Here is a 21,584-nt window from a genome sequence, read left to right as displayed (position 1 = left end):
ACTAAATTATTACAGTGATATTAAACCTAACATGTTTATTATTATCTCCATGAAGGTGGTTATGTTTTCATAGGTATGTGAAAGCAACTTTGGTGGAGGTTTGCCCTAAACTGACAAACTCAGCTTTTTTTTTTAGGTACTGTAAATAGAAATTCTATCAGATATTGGAAGGAGTCGTACCACTGGAAGTACTGGTCAGGGCAACAATATAACAGTGTCAAAATGCCATGCAAATACGATAAGTCCCTTTGTGACTGTGTGACGTATAGAATGAAATCAATGTAATCTGACTGGACAATCAGTCAGCAGAATTGGAATTAGAAGGCTACTTTGGGAAGAACTACAAATTACAAAATCACCAGTCGGCATGTGCTCTTCTGCTCTGTTTTAACTTATCTCGCTGCATACGTTCCTTGTTTTTACGTCATGCAGTCATTGGGAGGTCTATGTTATTATCTCTAGCACTCAGTGATTCGTTTCAATGTCAGTCAGTTGCTAGTGTTTGGGCTCAAAAGTAATACCTCAACTTTCCAAACTCTCATCCAGAATGTGATGAGCTTGAAAGAAAAATACAAATGTTCATCCATAAGCGCATGAGACTAAATGCCTGTTTGTTGGCATTCATCCCATAAAAGTAATAGGCAGAAAACAGAACCTGTTGCTATAATGTCCCAACACCTGAAATGTCATCAAGAGCATGGCCAAAGAAAATAAGGTTCATCATCCAAAACCAGACTCTTTCTTAAAAAAGAAAAAAGAAAAAAAAGTGCGGGTGAGTAAAATCATTCATTTGAGGCGATGAAGGCTTGAGGGGGGTGCAGTCATTCAGGCTCCACTCTGATGTCGGAGCAGGCAGATGGGAGGCGTGCATTGTAACTTCTAACAGAGGGCGAGTGGTGTGTAGGAGTGAGCGCACGAGCCAAAGAGAAGAATAATAAACCACACCAGAAAAGGGGAAACCGAGAGCCATAGGAGGCAGCTACTCCATCTTTAACGCACACGCAGGCTGGCTTGCCTTGCGCTGTAATATTTTATCAGTTTCAGTTAAATAAGTGAGCCTGCGGCGTTATGTGCTTGTTTTCGCTGCGGTTGTTTGACAAGTATTGAGAACGTAGGGAGTGAAGGAAGAGTTTCTGCATGAATAATGTGTAAAAAATTATTAAGATTAGCTAGGTTCAATGTAATTCAACTGCGTACAAGTTTTTCATGGAAAATCCTCAAAATGATCAACAAATGTGGTGCCCTTGTCCACTAAGATTAGATGGCGGTGACAAAAAAATCTTTGCTGTTTAGCATCTGCAATCTGTCTATAAAAGTGGTTCTCAATTGTTGTCACCCTGGCACCCACTCCTTCGTGTTGTTGCAAAATCGCAAGCCACTTTTACGGTAATGAAGAACAAATACAAATATTTTTTCCTTAGAAATAGCCTCTCAAAATACATGAGCAGTATGTCATATTTGAAAACTCCGTTTTCAAACGAATTTGACTTTTGCTCACTATGCCTGCTAACCAAAGACTGAGCTGCACTTTGTATGCTTACAAAATAAACAAGAGAATAGAGCACAAGTGAGTAACATTTCCTGTCACTTACCTGATATGTTCAATGTGGGAACTTGGTACGCCTATATATTGTACAAAAAAAAAAATACAATACAAATACTGTACTTTACTTACTAGCTGTCTGTGGCGTTCCTGAGTGAGTTTTGTTAAAATGCATCCATTTTCACCAGGATGCATGCGCCTGGTGCTCAGGCCCGAATAATAACAGACAAGCTCATAGTATTTGCTGTGATATTCGAGGAGAGGACACAGCACTTGTTTTCCAATTTGGACGTAACCGTCTGATTTTTCCCCACTCCATCGTTCACCCACATGCTGCAACTTTCATTATGGTATGAAACGGAAAATGTAGAGGAGAAATCAGAGAGAGGTTGGAAGGAAGATTCTGCTGCTTCACCTCAAAACTCAGTTCAAATGTGCGTGGCTTCTGCAAAGGTTTGCAAAGTCTCAAACCTTCGTAAAGTGTGCCGCAGATGCTCTCCCCTACATTGTTTCAAAGTTCTTCATGAAGTGGTGAGGATGTTTGGATAAGTGGTGAGGATACACGAGGACAATATGTTCCATGTGTTCAGTGCGAGGCACGTCGGTGGGAATGAACTCACAGATAACCCACCGCACATTTGCATAAGACGCAACTACTTCTAGCCAAGTGCCCCAAAGCTATCATTTCCATTGGTAACTTCGTCGGCGGCGTCTTCCCTTACAGTCCAGAAGATCAGCGCTTCCCACACGAGACGACGTGAGGTCGTATGCAAATAAAAAAACGGCATTGGAAAATTAGCCAAGCCGCAAACCATAAACCCAAAGGGACGAGGAGAGCCCAATAAAACACAGTCGTTGGCTTAAAAACAAGCCTCATAGAAGTTTGAGGAGGAAAAATGAATAATGCTCCCATCCCAGTTGAGCTACAGTGTCACGACAAGATCTTTGACCTCAATGTCTGCAAGTCTTGCTCCCCTCCCAGTCGCTTCCCCTTTGTCGACTGATAGTGTGATGTGGCAAAAATATTCAGCAAAACACTGAAAAACTCCAAGCATCTTGCAAGAAAGAAGACACTTTACAGAGCAAACACGTACGCGCAATATACTTCTAAGTAAACTAACAGCTGCTATCCTTACGCTAAATGTGGAGCTGCCTCATGGCTATTTTGTTGTTTGTATGTAAAGTAATTTGTTACAACTCTAGCTGTTATGAAATGCGCTATAATAAATAAAATTGTATTTTAGTATTGTATTGTATTGTATGGATTTGTGAAACACCAGAAATGGAAGCAGACTTTCAACAGAAGTTTGGCTGTTATTGTGTTAAAATGGAGAGAAAGTTAGGAAATTAAATGTGGAGACAAAAATATAATACTGCACATCGGTCCAAAGCGGTGGCTGGGGACCCCTGATGTAGAATGTATGTGAGCAAGTGGGTTGTGTTTTGTCTTTATGTGAAGCGTCTCACTTTCCAAGGATTAGTGTCAGGTATTTCAAAGCTACGGGTGACTATGCTATATTGTGACTATATTGTGTTTTGTAAGCAGTGGTTAATTTGTTTTACACTTGTGTGACAGTTAAAAGAATGTTACTTAAAACCAGTATGCATATTAATTTGAGGTTTTTGTTTCACAAGGGTACCCTACATAGCGGACACAAAAAGATGTAAAAACTCTGTAGAAAGGTATGCAAAGCAACCAATAACGTTGTCATATAATGAAATTACCGAAGGAACGGGGAAAAAAAAAATCTCAATACACCACTCATGACATGGTCATGTTGGCTTTAGGGGGCCTCTTTCTCTATTTTCCCACTCCCACTAAACTCTTTCCCTTCAACATATATAGGCATTACACAAGCCTTTATTTGGATTGGATTAAAAGTTCAAAAAGATTGGTGAGCAATCTTGGATCAGCAGCAGCTCGAGGTTTTCTCACCACACTCGGGGTACGTGAGTGAGGCACGATGGGAGCCGTCTTATCAGACGCTGTTTGCTCCTCCAGCCCCTCGGTAAAACAAACTGGGGGAATCTAATGATAACTGGGCCACACTGTGGTTCTCTCCCGTCAGATTCCAGGAGACCGTCTGACGGTCCGCTAAAGAGAAGCAGATTCGCATGCCTCACATGTATATTTATCTTCCATATACTGAAATTGATCAGGGAGCCTGACGCTCTGAAAAAAAAAAGCTTCTGGTCCATTTGGCTGACCTTGCTTTGCGGTCGGAGAGAACGTCAGGCCTAGAACGTCATTATCATCACAATTGCTCTCAAAAACCAAAGAATTGTATTTCCTTTTGCAGTATGAACATTGACTTACGGGAATTTCGACCAGAGTGTTACAAACGTACTGTTATAGTTCATCCTTTGTCTATTTTGATTTTGAAGAATTTCCAAGCCCTTTTATTAAGACGCCTGGGACCTGTTACAAATTATTTTTAAAAATGCATACGTTAATGTATCCTCAGTTACCCAATATGCTTCCCTAAATTATTGGATAATACCTGTCTGCTCAAAAGTGAGCTTTATTATCTTTGTAGCGGCAGAATATCCAATGGAGCTCTTGTACGGCATTCAATTAGATTGCACTTGAGTGTGTGATTGAGAACCCAGACTTTTGTAAAGTCCTTGAGAACAATACAACCTTATGTAAGTCACTCTGGCCTTGTTTTCCCAGGCTACTGTTCCTTGCACCAAACCTCGCTGTGGGAATTACTACTGTGAGTAAATGAGCAATAGAGGACCAAACCTTGTGAAAGCCAACAAAAGTGGGAGGTGGCAGATAGATGGTTTTTAATCACACTCCTCACGTTTCACAAGCGGCCCAGTCAAACAAATCTGTCTCGCGTCGTTCCACCGTGAAGGCCAGCCAATCAGGAGCGCGCCACTGCCTGCCAATCCAAATAGGCCGCAAAATGATGGAGCGCATATGTAAATGTTTGCCCACAGGGAAATTATCACATGCATCAATCACCTTCCGCATGCAAAGTGTCCCTTCGGTGCACCTTACATACGCAATCAAAGTCCGAAACATGCAAACATTGTGGAGGAGATGTCATGGCTCATCAACTTGGTGCAAAGGATTGACAGCAAACTCAAATGCGCAATAAACTGAATCTTCTGCGCGGTCACGGCTCAACCTTGTGCAGATGAGAACCAAGAGCTGATCCAAAAATACCCCATCTCTAAATCTCGTGAGGTTGAAATTTAGGACGGTTTGCTTTTATCTTACTTGGCTACCTAAACACAGCATATACCTGACACACAGTGTGGTTGGACGCAGAGCCAGAATGTGGTTTAAATCTAAAAAGGCATAACTGTTGAAGTGTCCTTGGATGAATGACGAAGGGTTTACTGATGTATACGGATGCAAAAAATTACTTTGGTGACGTGTCCACTGCAAGTGTCACAGACACCGAACTGAAAGCTAAGTGACAAGTGTAGTACAAGGACTTGGTAATGAAGTGCTGCCTCCATACATGACAATGTAATTAATGCTTTTACTGCTTTTATGGGGTCCAGCATGAGTTGTGGAGAATCTGGGATCAATGAGTATCCACCCATTAGCTCGGCCCCTTAGTCATCATGGTAATGGAAAGCGGCATCTTGTTGGCACACATCACAGTGCAAGGTGATGGTGGAGGTGTCAGTTGCTAGCGGTCCAGTCTGGTATAATTATTGACAGCTGGGGTGTTTTGATGAACTCATGTCAAAGATGTTATTAACACAAATGGGAGGTGGGCGGTGGAGATACAAAATATGTTTTCTCTAAAGCCACATTTCCACCAAGCAGTCTAGTTCATTCGCTACATTCGGTCTGGATCAACAAATCTGATCAGGCCTTCATTTCCACTGCAGACTGTATAGGCTGGAGGCAATACCTTGGCAAAAAAGGAGACTTCATTAACTGTTTTATACTCGCTAATGAATTTTTTAAATGTATAAACAAGAAAGCACAAATGATGGGAATACCTACATTGGTATTTTTGATTTACATTCCTTTCCTTATAATCCATTGTAACACGGGATAGACTACTACCTGTCAACCAATCAACCCAAACCGTAATGTGACCAACAACACAAACCCTAACCCTAAATAACTCTAACCCTACCCAAACTTCTGACTCACCTTACTCTAACTAACACTAACCAGGCAGTCTGTTTAGCTCCACCTTATTCAAATGAATTGTATTAATCAACAAATATTTAAGACTCTTTACAATGAAAACAACTAAGCTGATCCATATCATTTAGCTTGGTGGACACATGGCTTAAGCTACATAGTTTGGCAACCATTAACACCAGTCAGTGAGGAGATTTACAGCCATGTTTAGGCCATATGCCAAATCACCACCAGTGGATAATTTCCTGCTACAAATCAAAATTCCAAGTCATCATCATCAAATATCATTTCAGTGACAGCTTCAAAGGCCAGTCGAGCCTTGACTGACCCAACTCGTACGTGAACAAATACAGGTGGCGAATGGCAGACCTGATGGAGAACATGCTGATTATTAAAAGCTAGTAAAGGTAAAGCGGGAAGTGTGGGCTACAAAGAAATGGGTCGAGGGGGCGGGCTGCAGGAATGCAGCCAGAAAACAGCTTTGGGATTCGCACAGCTGGTGTAAAGCCTGCCGCTGTTGCTGCTCCTGCTGCTGCTGGTGGTGATGATGACCTGGCATCACTTCTGAGAAGAGAAGGGCAGAGACTTTCTGCTGGACACACTAAATCGCTGAAGGAGCTTGGACACGCCTCAACTTCGACACTATTTTAATGAACATTTACTGCAGGTCTGAGCCAAGTTAAAAGTGTGTGGAAAGTTTTTTTGAAAGGAGAAAACCAGGAAAAACCCTTTAAATGTTGCTGTAGACTCAGATGAAGGGATTTTTCAGTAGGATGGCGGTAAGGTTTCAATAAGATGCCATGACAGGCTGCCAAAGGTCTTCCTACATAGGAACGTAGTAGAATACTGTTGTTGAAGAGAAAAGATACATCTTGACTGAGAGAGACAAGCTTTGTATGTTGGGGAGGAGCTAAGTTTAGCCTGGGTTGTCTGTAGAAATTAGGGGAGAGTCTTCACCACTCATGACCGTGCATATTCAGCTGCATTTTTTTTTTAATCATATCATCCGTGCGTGTATCTTGTTGAAAATGTAAGTATTAGAGGGGTCCTCAATATAATATTCAACAGAAGAACCCATTCAACAGCACCCCATGCAAAGTTAGAAAATAATTGCCTTAAACAGCAGTTCCCTGTTTGCATTTTAAGTTTGAATTCAGTGGACTTATCTATTATAAAAGACCCACGAAACAACACATGAAATTTAGCACAAAGTCAGCAACTGGTTTGAAGCAACTATTTTGGAAGAATTCCAGAGTTGGTGCATTGACAAATTCCCATGAGAGAATTCACCCAAATTGGAAGCATCATTCTTAACACATTGCTGACGCTATACTGTGAGTTATTTTACCTATACCATCTAATTCGGGCTGAGCATGATCGTTTGATGATCGTTTGGAGGACTCAAGACGAATGAGAGACTGCAAGGGCCACTTCAGTTTATGTTTTTAGAGACAAAAAGTCTAGAGGTGGCCAGCGGCAAAGAAGATCCAAATAAAACACAGGATTTTTACATTTTTATAGTATTTCAACTATACACATCACGACTGTGAGGAAAAAACAAACTGTGGATTTTTGAAACATGTTATCATGGGACAGCTTTCAGTCTATTAGCTATCATCTGGGAATCGTTAATAACCGTAGCAAATATCACGTCAAAGAGGACCATAATGTAGCTCTTTTTTATGCGTTTGCTGGTCCCGACCAAAGTGCTTGGATGAATGCTCAAAGACCCAAAGAAAAAAAAAGGCACTGTACATAAACCATGGGGCAAAATGGAAGGTTTGGCCCGAGTCTTTAGCGTGTGGGTCACAAATGTAATTCTAATCAAAAGAAAGCCCTCAAAAACCGCCTTTGAATGCTCCGAATGAACAGTTTTACATCAGCTCCCAATTACACATTTGCATAGCTTCTTTTGTACACGCTTCGGTAAGATTGCGCAGACACTGGAGGAAGTCACGCTTATTTACGCTCTTTATAATTACCGAACAAAAACAGTCCGTGTCAGAATCCCCACTCGTCTTCGATGTCCTTGCATGACAGGAGTTGAACAATTAACTCCAGATTTGTGGAGCGTAGTCTTTGTCCAGATGTCCATTAAACTATGACTGGGTGGCTGAGGGGGTTGTGACTGAGAAGAGGCATAAAAACGTCAAGGTCACTAAGAAACTTAATCAAATCTCCTCGCAAGTATACGGTCATATGATGTTTGCCAAATCATCTCATGGAGAGTACGTTCCAACCATCCTGAACAGGGAACATGGTTGCACATGTGGTCAACAAAACAACTCTTTTACGGTAAATCTATTGGTTAGCAGTTGGTTGGTAGGCCTGAGCCCTCCTGAACGATTGGTTGGTTTGGCTTTCTTCTTCAAGGGATAAAAAAACATCCTGACACGGGGAGACGACTGGGTTCTGGTTTCTAAGTCAACATTAGCTTCTATGTTTCATCTGCAGTGTGAGTGTAATGGAACAGAGCTGGCACAAGTTAGTTTATTGATGGATTTAGGCTAAGTTTACTTGAGAAGGATAGGACCAAGTAAAATCATGCATGTTTTATCTTTGCGTTTTTGAAAAGTTTTACAGAAGAGAGCGCTGTGAAAACGATTCCTGTTCACTCAGGTCTGCAAAAACACTTCAATGCCAGGCGAGGGGATGGTGCTAAAAACTTGCAGACCAAGTACTCGTTTTTCTTTGGTTGGGAATCAGTTGCAATTTCAAACTAGGTTGCAATCAGTAGTTAACAATTTGTATTAATAGTACCACTAAATATATAGTTTGCTAGAGAAGCTTTATGAATGCGAAATTTACCACAGAGATTTAAACTTTGACTCTTTTAGTTGGAAATGTGCTTGCACAAATGAACACTTTCACAGATGACTGATTTTAGCATTTAGGCAAAAAACTGTGCCATTGTCATGAAATTCCAGGAAGCGTACAAAACTTTAAGTAAAATTGTGTAGACAAAAACTCAAAATCACAATTTCTTTTAAAACAAGGACCATTAGGATTAATTCAAGCATTCAACTGGAACAGTATTTCTCTAAGTGCGGCCCCGAGGTCGTGAAGAAACCCCTCAAGTGTTCCATGACAAAAAATAGTAGTTGAAGTTTTCTGGACTGTTGTTCTACTTTGAACCCTATTTTCCATTAAATTTTCAGTCATTTTCCAAACGGTTGGACTGCTGAACAAATCAAGTTCCCATGGTCCACTGTATCATTTTGGTGTAGTACGCAGGCCTATTATTTTTGTTGGAGAGTAGGTGGTCCACATTTTTTTTATTGGTTAAGTGGTCCCTATTTGGAAAATGTTAGAGCTAGAATGTCAATAATCACTCATGTTAGCAAAGATAAATGTGAGATTCTCTTTCTGATTATGACATATCCATATTGAACTGCAATCAACTAATAGCGTGTAAAGCTGGAAATGATAGTGTAAATACATGACTGTTGACTGCAAATGTCAATAAAAATATTTGATATATAACAACACAGAGACTCTCACAAATGTTTGGGAAATAACAACACAGTTGTCTTCAACATTCAAGTTCTTCATTGTAAATCTAGCCAAATAGATCTCACGTGTTACATCATTGGCTCTTTATGTGGTATATATTAAAACTGAGTCGGCAGAGTACAATGATATCCCTTGACTAGAATTTGGGGGGTGCCAAAACCTCCGCAATTCGATTATTCTTTCATTTTAGTGTTTAGTTTTTTGACAAATTTTGCGGGAGGTAAGACAGCCAGTATTTTTTTTAAACATATATTAGACTTACTAGTCAAAGTGAAATGTCTGTCTTTCATCTTGCCCTTCCATCTGGAAGTGATTAGGCATCAAACCATTTAAGGAGAGTACGGTTTCAGAAAAAGGCAGAAAGAAAAGAGCAGAGGAGAGAGATATTGTGCAACTCAAAAAAAACCCGCAATGATGGGCAAGGTTACTACATCCAAGACCGCTCAGGCATGTAATATGATATTTTGGCTTTCAAATGATCTGTACAGGCTAATCAAGGCTAAAAATGTTCCAATAATGATGACAAAGTGCCTACTCTGGACAAAAGATGAATTTGCACGCTTACAAGTAATTCTAGGGCAATATTCTGTGAACACTATTACGAAATATTTTACTTGTTTTCGATCTTCCAGCCTTTATTTGTGATCCCAGTGGATAATCTGAGTCAATACAAGTCATAATATTCTATTCTAATTTAAACAAGCAAGAGGTTTAGGAGTCACTGACAAAATAGACGCTACAACAAGACTTCAGTGCTACGTTAAGCACTTCATCGGGACAATTCCGAAGCAGCTTTACACTAGGTAGAAATATAAACAACGCTAAAGCTCTACTGGGTGCTCCGTCATATTTGGGAGGCGTATTAACCCATCGGCCACCTGGAAGGACGGAGCACAGCTCATCATAAACTGCCAAAGAGGCTCCTGCTCGAGACATTTGCCTGTTTATTTTCCAAGGGTCAAAAAGGAGACGCCAACCTGCGGTTATTTTCTTACGCCTGCTGATTGCCGTTTGGGAGAATGAAAAGAAAACAAAGAAAGAAAATTGCCTGTTAAAATGATTTGTATTAGACAAGTCATTTTGAATAGTAATGAATATTTAAAACACCAACATCACCTGATGCAGTTTGACTTTAATCATGCTTGTCCAGTGGCTACTGTTGTCAATCTAAAAAAACACATGGCTTAATTTCTGGGGACACATTGCAAGTCAAAACATCATTTTGGCAATCACAACGCTGCACTGCAGGACATAAACTTAGGTCACACGCCTGCACTGAATGCACTGGCCTTTCAACTGAACCCCACAAAAGTGTCGTTCAGAGATTTTGATGCAGTTTGAAGAGAAACAAAAGTTGGGGCAAAGCCACCCTTACCAGCAAGAGACAACACTGGTTCTACTTTTCAGCTTTCTGGCCAGAACTGTAAAGATGTACCATTGCCATGAGTCCGGCATCTGGAACATTAATCCCGCGGTAAGAGATGATCACTCCATAATGTATAATGGCTCCTAGTGCAGTACTCTTATATGGACATGAGCAGTTTTTCTGGTTCACTGACCCTGTTTTGCGTATCGTGGTTGAATTTTACTGCATAATTAAGTGTAGGAAAATGTTTCTGTTCCTCTCAAAGAAGCGGGCTGAGACAGGCCAAGGTACTTGCTAGGTGAGAAGTAAGGGGGACCTAATATGAACCCTTCCCAGCATGCGGGGGTGCTGCGGCACTGATGTGGTCTTTGCTCGGCTTCCTCCAGAGTTTGGTGGAGGGCGTTGATATTTGCCCACTCAGCAAGGCATGCACAAACACAACACAGATGCGGTTACAGGTCCCGCTAACATCCTGGTTCCCATAGATCCAAGAGCATGTTTGATGAGGTGGACAGATTATTCATCCCTGCGAGCAGGTCCTCATATCTCCGCGTGGGGTATGTCTGCAGTACAGCCTCCTTTCAGCAACAAACTGCACTGCTTTCATCTATACCTGCAGTCACATATCCCCCAAAGCCTCTCAGGGATAATAGCATTGCACTGGTGTTCATTTACACAATGCGACATTCAAAGCAAGCCACAGTTTAATTCTATCATGTGGTGGTCGTTTCAGTAACAATGAAAAACACTGCACAAATGTAATTTGAAATGCCTTTCTGCACTTATCACAAAGCAGATCTTCCCACTCCAAGTCAGCATTCTTGAAAGAATACTGCAGAGTCATTTGCCAGCTACAGTATGCAACACATACGGGCATACGGGCTTTGTAGCAAAATTTGAGGTCAGTGCTAGTAAGGGATGCTTTTGGTCGACTTTGACGATGCCAAACGTGCGGTGTGGCAAAAGCATTTCTCTGAAGCTTCTCAATGCTTAATTTACAGTGACAGTCTGTCCTAATGAAACGGCAAAACTTCATCGCTCATTCGCCTTCATTCCCCTGACAGCAGCAATTGAGAAGAGGTTTACACAGTGTCCAGAGGAGTCCATTGGATTTTGATGTTTATTGCCATGCTCAAATTGCCATTTCATTCTTGAATGATGGAACACAAAAAAATCAAAATAGACAGCCTGGGAAGCAGAAGAAGGCTATAGCATTATGAATAACTGTAGACTAAACTTTGCCCGTCTCATAGGACATTTCCCCGCAAATAAACTCCAAACGGGAAGATGTTCTATATTTGCAGCAAGCGAAGCATGAGAATGTTTTACAATCAAACAAATGGCTATAAATTACGCATGAAATTGCAGCATAAAAAAAATACCACATCACAGCCAGTTGCAGAATATGCTACAGTGGAACTGCTAAAGTTGAATGCACCTGGAACTCAAGCAAAAATTTGGTGAAAAGCAGCGTGGTGAATTAGTGGTTAGTGTGCCTGCCTCACAGTTGAGAGTGTCTAGGTTCGAATCTCGGCTTGGGCTTTCCTGTGTGGAGTTTGCATGTTCTCCCCATGCTTGAGTGGGGTTTCTCCAAGCACTTTATTTTTCAGACTCTAAGTCACACTTTTTTTCATAGTTTGGCTGGCCATGTGACTTATACTCAGGTGTGACTTGTATATTAAAATTAGAGCTTGGATGGTCTCTTTTATCATCATATACATGCAGAGCATCTCCATCCTAAAACTGCTTTGGGTTTTCGCCTCACATCACCACTCACACACGCTGCTCGCGGCTACACATTTACATTTAGCAATGGGGTTGACAGACTTTACTGCTGCTATGATGTAACTTGGAGAAAATTGAACTGCTCACGGCACAGCAGCAGTTAATGTTCGCTCCACAGAAGAATTCCAATGAAAGGCCCTGAGCTTCATGGGAAGACCACTTTGGGTTGACTTTTTTTAAATTTTTTAATCTTCATCCCTTGCATAGCAAAAGTCTACCGTTGAACCCAACATGGATTAACCTTTAGCTTTAGCACGCTAGTCTTTCTGTGGGGAAACGAGGCAAGGGAGTGCAACGGGAGGTGGGGTAAAGTCCGGGCATCGGGGTCACTAAATCCTACTGGAAGCATACACACAAGCATAAACAGGCCCTGTCACTGACTAGTAAACACTGGCAAATAAATGAAGACTGCTAAAGGACAGTGCTGGCATGTACTTCCTTCCTGTAAGGGTCTGTTTAACTGTGGGCTAAGGAGCAGTTTACACGGCAACATTTTAAAGTGAAAATGGATGGAAAGGGTGTCGTTTTGGCTGTGTGTTGACATGACAGGAGTGTTTTGGAGCCTGAAAATGCAAACATTTGAAAACAGGGCTCAAAATAGGACATACACGAGCCACTTAGTGCTCAGTTTAATTAAGTTTCATATTCGGAATTCACTATTCACAAATTCCCCCATTTTTATCGTGAGAGAGAATGACAACAGACATTAACACTAATTTTTAAAAGCATGTTTGAAAAAGTTTTATTTTATGGTCTCTCCCTGATAAACGGGAGGAAGTTGGCTTTAAGATTCATATTGAGAATTAAAGAAAGAAAAAAAAATCCCTTTATCCAGATCCTTCACCCATACCTCCCACTTCCATAAAGTTGCTTAAGTAATCATTGCATAATCCGGTTAATGAACAAAAACATGAAAACACCTTGCATGGAAACAGATTATTTTACAAAAATGACAGAGAATCATACCCTGAACTGTTGTGTGGTATATAAAACTGTAACTCATCCACTTCCTGTTCTTTGGGAAGCTATGAAATACAGCATTTGCATGTTGTGCATCTGTAATGTGATTCATAAGATGATCTTCTGAACCCTCAAAAGCTTCCAAAAAAATTGTTGTATTTCCTTGACGGGATATTTATTTAGCTTTCGGCCAAATATTTAGGTGATAGGGTAATTATATTTTATCTTGTACACATGTCGAGTTTCGCTCCAACTCGGCATGATTCATTTTAAACAATCCCCTCTCAGCGTATACATAAGGTAGTCGGCTTGTTTCTCAGACGCGCGGCCGTAAACAACATGTCGGCCAAGAGATGGAATTAGATGACGGGACCAAACTTGATGATCCCTGATCAGGGATTCAGGCAGACCTCAGTCAATCCACACGCCACAAAAAACAAAGTCACTTATCTGAGGGTGATTACGTTAAATGAGGCTTGCGTGGGATGTTATCGTCATGTGTCTGGACCACAATGCATTGCACAGCTGGGCAACAGAGCTCCTTCTGAGTGCAACATGATGTTCAATGATAACATTCATTTCCACATCCTTAGAGTGGCTTTATACTGCAGTGTATTCTCCCTGAGGTAGTGCAATTTGGATTTCAACCAAATATTTGGTTTAGAAGAATTCTGGAAAATTGACTTTTTAATTGAACTAGACAGAGCTTGCCTTTTTCGTCACACTCTATGCTAGCATTAGCCGCTTGCCTCGTCGCAAGCCTTCACCTCTGCCCTGGTTATCATGGTAACAAAATAAATGGCATTGGCTTATGTCCATGACACTGGCTCACCCTTAAAGTGGAAGTCAACCCAAACATATTTTTTTCCAGAATATGTTCTATGCAAGACCACTAGTTGAAACAAGACATTCTGATAAATATTGTGTTTGTGGAATAAGAGGTAATCCACCCGTTTTTAGCCATGTCTGGGGGCGGCCATTTTGTCACTTCTGTCGACTGAAAACCACATCACAGTTGCTCAGGTAATGACCAATCACGGTTGACCTGTTTTCTGAAGCTGAGCCGTGATTGGTCGTTACCTGAGACCTCAGGGCATCTGTGATGTCATTTTCAGTTGACAGAAGTGACAAAATGGCCGCCCCCTGAGATGGCTAAAAAGGGGTGGATTTTGCTGCTTAACCCATATTCCACAAACGCAATATTAATCAGAATGCGTTGTTTCAACTAGTGTGCTTGCCTATAACATATTCTTGAAAAAAATGTGTTTGGGTGGATTTCCCGATTAAACTAGTGAGCGTATGAGAGTATGTTGTAATTCTTGATCCTTGTGGTGTTTTGACAAAAGCATGTCACAGATATGTTAAGACCACTGAGAATAATTTGAAATCGTGAAGTGCTTCAAATACATCTGATAAATTGATATTTTAAACATCATTGTATGATTATAATGGTAGCTGTTGGCATGATGTTTTCCCACAACCTGCAAAGTTATTTTGTTGTTCGATTTGTCAACCTGGTAGGATGGCTGTTTTTCATTAAACTGGAACCTGATCGTCCAAAAGCTCAGAAGAAGCAATTAGATAATGCATTCCTTTCTTCTTATTTGAGCATAGGTACTGCAAGGGGGCCTCGCGCAACAGCAGCACACTTCACCATGTTTTGTGCTATTGCTGCCTTATCAGCGCTTGTTTTATTAGCTCCTTGGAAGAGTCTCCCAAGGCAAATTGGACCCAGGAGTGGGCCGGGACTAAAAAGAGAATGACCTCAGAGGGGCGGGACCACTGAAGGCCGAGCGAGGGGAGGCTCCGGGGTTAATGTTGGTGGTCAGGTACACTCCTGTGATCCGTGGTTGTTCTTGGCCCGAAGACAGCAGTAAATATTATTCCAATAGTGGTTCATCACCGAGTTTTGCAGTTGCATGCAACCTCCTTTTTGCTTTGCTTGGCCTTTCACTTCACAGGATGCACATTAACTCATTCAAACCTGCACTTTCCATGACCCAGACAAAGTGCACCCCCAGATTTGACCTTTGAGATTATTCCGTCCTGTAAAGCTACACTAAATTCCTGCCAGTTGAAGAATTTGCTCTTGGAATTATACCAGGACACTTCATACCCTCAACATAAAGATACATTCACTGCATTTTATTATCCTGTCCAGAGGCTTGGGGAGCTGAATCGATCCCACGCTGGCTGCATGAAGGTTAGTCATCTGTACCTCTACACTTTCAGCAAAAAGCAAGATTGACATAAGGAAATCTATTCACAGTGGACCCTTTTAACGACTCTCCTTCAAATTTGTCCATATTAAAAGCGCAGCATGCCACAAAAAGGCAACGCGGTGAAAAAGTGTTTAGCGTGTCCACCACAGGAAATCTGGTTTTACATTTCTGTTGTATCTTCCCTGTATGGAGTTCAATAAAGACTCAAAATTGTCCACAGGCGTCAAGGACAGGCTCCAGTTACCTGCAACCCAACTAAGGATTAACACTATAGAAAAGTAATAGATTACAGGTTACTAAATGGACTGCGATGCAAATCACATTGATGCTACACAACTGGAATCCTTGAATCCAAATGTTGCAACTTCTCTTCAATCATCATTTCCCAAATTGCGTTTACATGATAACACAGGTGTCAACTGCTGGCAGTGACAAAAATAAGTCAATCGATAGTACATAAGCAATACAAATCTTAAAATGTATATACTTTTTAGTTGACCTGGGTGTTGAATTAGTCAGTCACACTGGCAGATGCACAATCAATTTGCGCAAATGCACAATCAATTTGCATCTGAAGATATTTAATTTCATGTGGGTTGTTTTCGCCATTGACCATATCCCAATTGTACCACTTCAGAGCAAAATATCGGATTTGGCTCACTGGAATCATCATAAATCCATCCATACATCCATGCACTCCCTCCCCAAGCCACAATACCCCTATTGATTATTTCTAAAAGTCTCAAGCATATTTTTATGCGATTTACAAGCAAAGCCGTCCCTAATCGGCTCTAATCGGGCAGAAAGTACCACCTACCAAACATGGGAGGTCCTGGGTCAGAGGCCTGCCAAACGACCAGTCGCTCCCCCACCTCCCAAGACCTTCAGCCCAGTCCCCGTCTAGTCTTCATTATCAGTGTGGCAGCCCAAAGAAGGAAATATATGGCGCGAGAGCAAAATAAATCACACGTAAGCCGGCACTAACGTCTAAGCAAGCGTAATCCTCAGTGCTGTTTTGGCTTTGTAATCAACAGCCACTCTCGTGTTGTGCAGTATCACATCACAGTACATCTCAAGGCAGGAAATGGTCTTAAAATAAGACACAATGATAAGCAGGAAGCCACTTGTCATTGGTGTAAATCAATTTAGAAGAAGACTGTCAGGTGATTTTATAAGTCACACTGCACTTATTCAGCATGTACTTCCATTTATAGGCTTCATCGTCCAGAGCAGAATCCCCCGTTTCATTTGACTCCTTTTATTTCCACTTCAGGCGCGTTAGAGCTAAGCCAGAAGAGAAGCATTACTTTTGGTCAAAGCAAACGCAGTGTCAAGGTGTTGTGTTTCATCTCCGGTGTTTTCTAAAAGCGTTTGCTGCTAGGAGAGCATCCCTCTCCTCTCTGACAAGAAACCCTCGTCATCACAAAAGCTGCACCTTCAGCTGGAATCCAAGATGGCTGTCTGCTGATGTAAGGATGTGAGTTCATCTGAAGGAGTATACAAAGGCATTTCTTTCCACTTATGTAGCGCAGATCCACTTGAAGTATTGATTCGGAGAGCTTGCATTTTGCTGGTATCATACTTGTAGTATATCTTCATTTAGTCTATTAAATATGCTTGACAAACTGCCCGTTTTTTGGTTGTAACAAACCAAATTAGGGCTGTCCAATTAATCGAAATTCAATCACAATTACAATTATTACACTCCACTAATTACAAAATTAGCATAATCATAAAAAAATATATATAATATGCACTATGTTTGTTTACACAAGGAAATCATACTTGAATTTACACATTTACACCTTTTTTTTATTAACACATTTTTATAAATTTTGTCTGGTCCAAAAGGAACTCACATAATTGTAGCGTTTCAAAGAAATAAATTTGTCTTTATTCTTATGTTTGAATAAATCGTGATCTCAATTATTACCAAAATAATCAGGATTAATAAGCCGCCCTAAACCAAATGCACCTTTAGTGCCATGATCCATCCACTAGTTCTGTGATTAGTGACTCTTCTTGTCCTCTTCAACAAAAAGTATAAATCTTTCAAACGAGGACATGACACCCAAACAAATGGTGCCATTATTGCGGTGGTCAAAAATAAATCCAAGTTTGGGTCTTGAGGACAGATTTATCTGTAGGGGCAGACTGTGACGCAGAATACATAAAAGGTACGGTTGTTCAAAGAGTCAAAGGGCACCATTGCTCTTCCTATTTAAATCTCAGGGAGTGTGGTTGAATCAGTTGTTCAGTGTGGGGGCCTCAACACGCCAGGATTTTTGCAGGCTCAAGGACACATGCATGAAAGCGAACAGGAAGGTGCTCGTTTTGGTTTAAGGCAGACATTTTTGGGTGAACTGCCAGGTTTGTACTTGTATGAACTTTGACTAAGGAACTCTTTCAAATGAGACCCAAAGGGAAGCAGATTTCCTGGAGAGATAAGCGAGTCTGATTATGAAGCTTTTTTAGCTTATGCCTTCGAATGTGGGTGGAGCTTGCCGTCAAAGTTCATTTTGCGTTTGAATTCTGATTGTGAGTTTTTCAACTACCTTACCGTGAGGTGTCCAGCCTCTATTTCTACTCAAATTGGATAGACTATGAATCATTTGAATCATCACGTTCATGATTAAAAGACCTTCATTTTGATCAAGGCCATATTGTACGAATTCCATTGCTTGTACTTTGATGAGCTCCGACGAGGGGATTCAGTCAAATGAGCCCCGATGGGAAACATGTATCCCAAACAATTTTCCTTAAAGCATCCCAGCTTCCGTTTAGTCCGACTTGTCTCTGCGAGCGCCGAGAATCTGTCGTTTTTGTCTTGGCCTCTTTGATAAGTTGTGTGTTTGTACAGCTTGAAAACATTCCGATGATAATCAACTGTGTTCCACCTCGCAGTCTCAGTCGTGTTTTCTCACTTCTGACCCGACTGCATTTTAATCCTCATATGGTCTTTATTCCAGCGGCTGAACACTCTCCCAGGCACCTGTTAGGTGAAAAATGAGGCCTGGGTCTTTCAGAAGCTGCTTTGTACTCGGATCCTGATGGAAACCAGTCGGTGGATGTCACGCTCCACGCCGTCTCATTCGCAACCTACGAGAGAGGTCAACGGTGCGCTGCCGAGCAGATAGAGAACTGCAAACCTTGACCCAATCAAAGAGGGTTCTCGCTTGTTTGATGACAGTGGTCACTGAGGGATTCAAGCAGAGCACCGAGAAGAGGATAAGCCGCCCTTAAAGACACATACACGCCGCTTGGTTTTTTGTTCGTTATGTTAGCGTTGTTTTGCATCACTTCTGGGAGGAGAGCCAAGACACAGAGTCCAGCCCGCAGCCCCTGGGGGAGAGGTCACCGTTTTGCGGCGGGGCAGTGTTAAGCCTGGCCTCGAAAGCTAGGGGAGAAGGTGCTGAAAGAGGAACTAAATAAACAAGGCAGTGGCAATAAACAGCGGCGGGAGATGCCTGGGACACAAAGAAGATGGAAGTGATGTTTTTCTAGGATTGACGTGGCGAGATGAGGGTCATTAACCCTTTCACTAGGCTTAAAAAAGCAGGTTTATTTTCTGAGGGAGGGGGCTGTTGAATTCTTTTGCACTGAAAGACTACAACACACACTTACTGAGTTTTTGGCAGATGAAGAGTAGATTGTATTCTGTCAGTAATGGACAGTAGAACAAAGGTCAAACATCATCAACCATCCGAAACCAAAATGCTCCATTTCTGATTTTAAAGCCAATTTTCACATACGGTAGATTCGATTTCAAAAAAACTTTTTTACCCATTCTTGACCATCATACACGTTGAAATTGTGTAATGTGAAGTTCATTCATTTTGAGGGTTTTTTGTTGTTGTTGTTAAACACACAAAAAAGTGAACCACTTTCTAGCACTAAATAGGCTACCTCAACTAACAAAAGAAAAAGTATGTGCACTGAAAAAAAAATTTAGTCAACTCAAAATTTCAAGCCAACAAACTTGGATAAAACTTTAAGTTGGGCAATTCAACAAAAGTTTTAAGTTTGCTGTTGTGAAAATTGGCTTTAAAATAAAAACTCGTAAATTGTTCTTGCGGAAACATCTTGCTTGCTTTGTTGTACTAGCTAATGTTGCCATAAATGTCAATATTTTTGATTTTAAAGTTGTTCAAACTTAAGTGACTGTTTTATTCCACTAAAAAAAGACAAATTGTGTTGTTTACAGTGTGGTGACGCCAGAGTCTTTCTACATTAAATAAGAATCCAGTGACTTGATGTAACTGACTGTGGACATTCATTCACACTCTGTTGAAGCTGCTAAAGCATCACAAAAGCCAAAGAAAAACTATAATGTATGCTTTAAATGTAATCATTTGAGCTACGCACTTAAGCCACATGTTGATTCCGTAAATCAACCACAATGCAGTTTGACCTCTGGCTAGCGGATGTCATGGAAAAAGTACCCTGTGCTTCCTAAAAATAAAACAAACTACTGTGTTTCACATTGAAATTATTAACACTCTATTATATTTGTATTTTTGTTACCGCTACAGTTGTTAGCATCGCTTATTTCCAAAATATTGATGTTGCACTTACCTAAAAAGAAGAGATTATGTCACTATTTCAATATTAGATTTTACTATATTATTTACAATCAAGCAATTAAACAATCCAAAAAAAGAGCTTTTTTTTTTTTTTTTTTTTTACAGTAAAAGCACCAAACCTCGCTTGAAAAAAAAAAATCGCAACACGTCAATCCCAACCCTCTTTTCATGGTCTGAAAAGTGCTGATGTCCAATCTCTCCTGGATCCTTGAGAAAAACCACAGCCATTAAGCGATTACGATACAGCTGCTGCCGCGTTTATTATTGCACGGCGCTATTCCTCTGTTACCTCTTCAATCTTTCCGTTGCTGCCATTTGTATTAATTTAGAGGGTGTGATCTCCCGTTGTGAAAACAAGAATTTCTGTACTTGTCTAAAAATATAAAAATGGCACGTTGCGAATGGAGGCGATGAGTGAATTTGCTTAGCCGGAGTGAGTGGAAGGCAAAGTGAAGCCAAAGATTGAACAAAAACAAAAAAAGAGAAACCTTTGAGCCAGTTTCCTGTGAGGCCCGAGCCTTCCAGCGGCTCCTTTAGCAACAAGCCGACGATGTTTTCCTTCCCTTTAACAGATTACATCAGCACTGCGAAGAAGTCAAACACTTGCACCTTCCAACAAAAAAAGTGAAGAAAGAAAGAACAACCAAAGGCGGCATTTGTAAAGATGTTTGCATTGGGGGAAAAAAAATATTGCTGGAGTCGAAATTGCCGATTCCGCTAATCCGCCGAGACCACATATAAAGCCAGCAAACATTGCACTACAGAATGCAAATGTGGGCTAATGAGGGATTACCCGTGGCTTTTCCTAAAGAAACCCGAGGCTGTTTAGCGGCGTTAATAATGCTGGGGGAGAAAAATGGCACAAAGAAAACATATTGTAATCCAAAAAAAAAAAAGAGCCAATGGGAAGAAACGTGGCACTGTGGATTATTGGCGAGTCATGGGATCGCTCAAAGTGCACCACCAGGATGACTTAAGCTCATTTGATGGGTTCACCATTCAGATGTCACATGACGCTTTCTTTGGGGGGGCAAAAGGCTGTGTGTGCGTATAAGTAGATGAAGCGCTCTTCAAAGGGATTAGGCATTATTTTGGGGGGCAAAGGCTTGAAAAGTCATACGGGAAAGAACATCACATACACTCATTAAAGTTTTTGTTGAATTTACTCAATTTTTTGGTTGCACAAAATAAATTAATCTACAAAGTACATCCAGATCCATTTTTTAAGTAGACGATATGTCTACTGAAAAAATGTATGTGGATCCAAATGATTTTATTTTGTGCAAACACTTGACAAAATTGAATTGAGTAAATTCAACAAACCATTTTTTAAGGTGCGCGCAGCAAAGGCTACAACATGAGGTATCATTTGACATAACAAGTCGCTTATGCAGATAATATGCTAATGAGTTGTGCTGCTTTCAAGCAAGTAATAGCAGCCTTGATCTTGACATGCATCAATTCATAGTTGAAAGGAGCATATTCTCAGTTT

At 40.9% G+C, this 21,584-nt stretch overlaps 1 protein-coding gene across 1 annotated transcript in view; it reads right to left on the bottom strand.

Annotated features, from left to right (window-relative positions):
- Positions 1-21,584, bottom strand: part of LOC147144849 (protocadherin-16-like) — a 100,827-nt gene that overhangs the window by 27,662 nt on the left and 51,581 nt on the right. The gene's annotated exons all lie outside the window — the stretch shown is intronic.

Source organism: Filicampus tigris, chromosome 7 (assembly GCF_054856515.1).
Source record: "Filicampus tigris isolate MCC_2025a chromosome 7, RoL_Ftig_1.0, whole genome shotgun sequence".
Classification (NCBI taxonomy): domain Eukaryota; kingdom Metazoa; phylum Chordata; class Actinopteri; order Syngnathiformes; family Syngnathidae; genus Filicampus; species Filicampus tigris.
The sequence above is the reverse complement of the archived record's forward strand: the minus strand, read 5'-3'. Positions and strand labels throughout refer to the sequence as shown.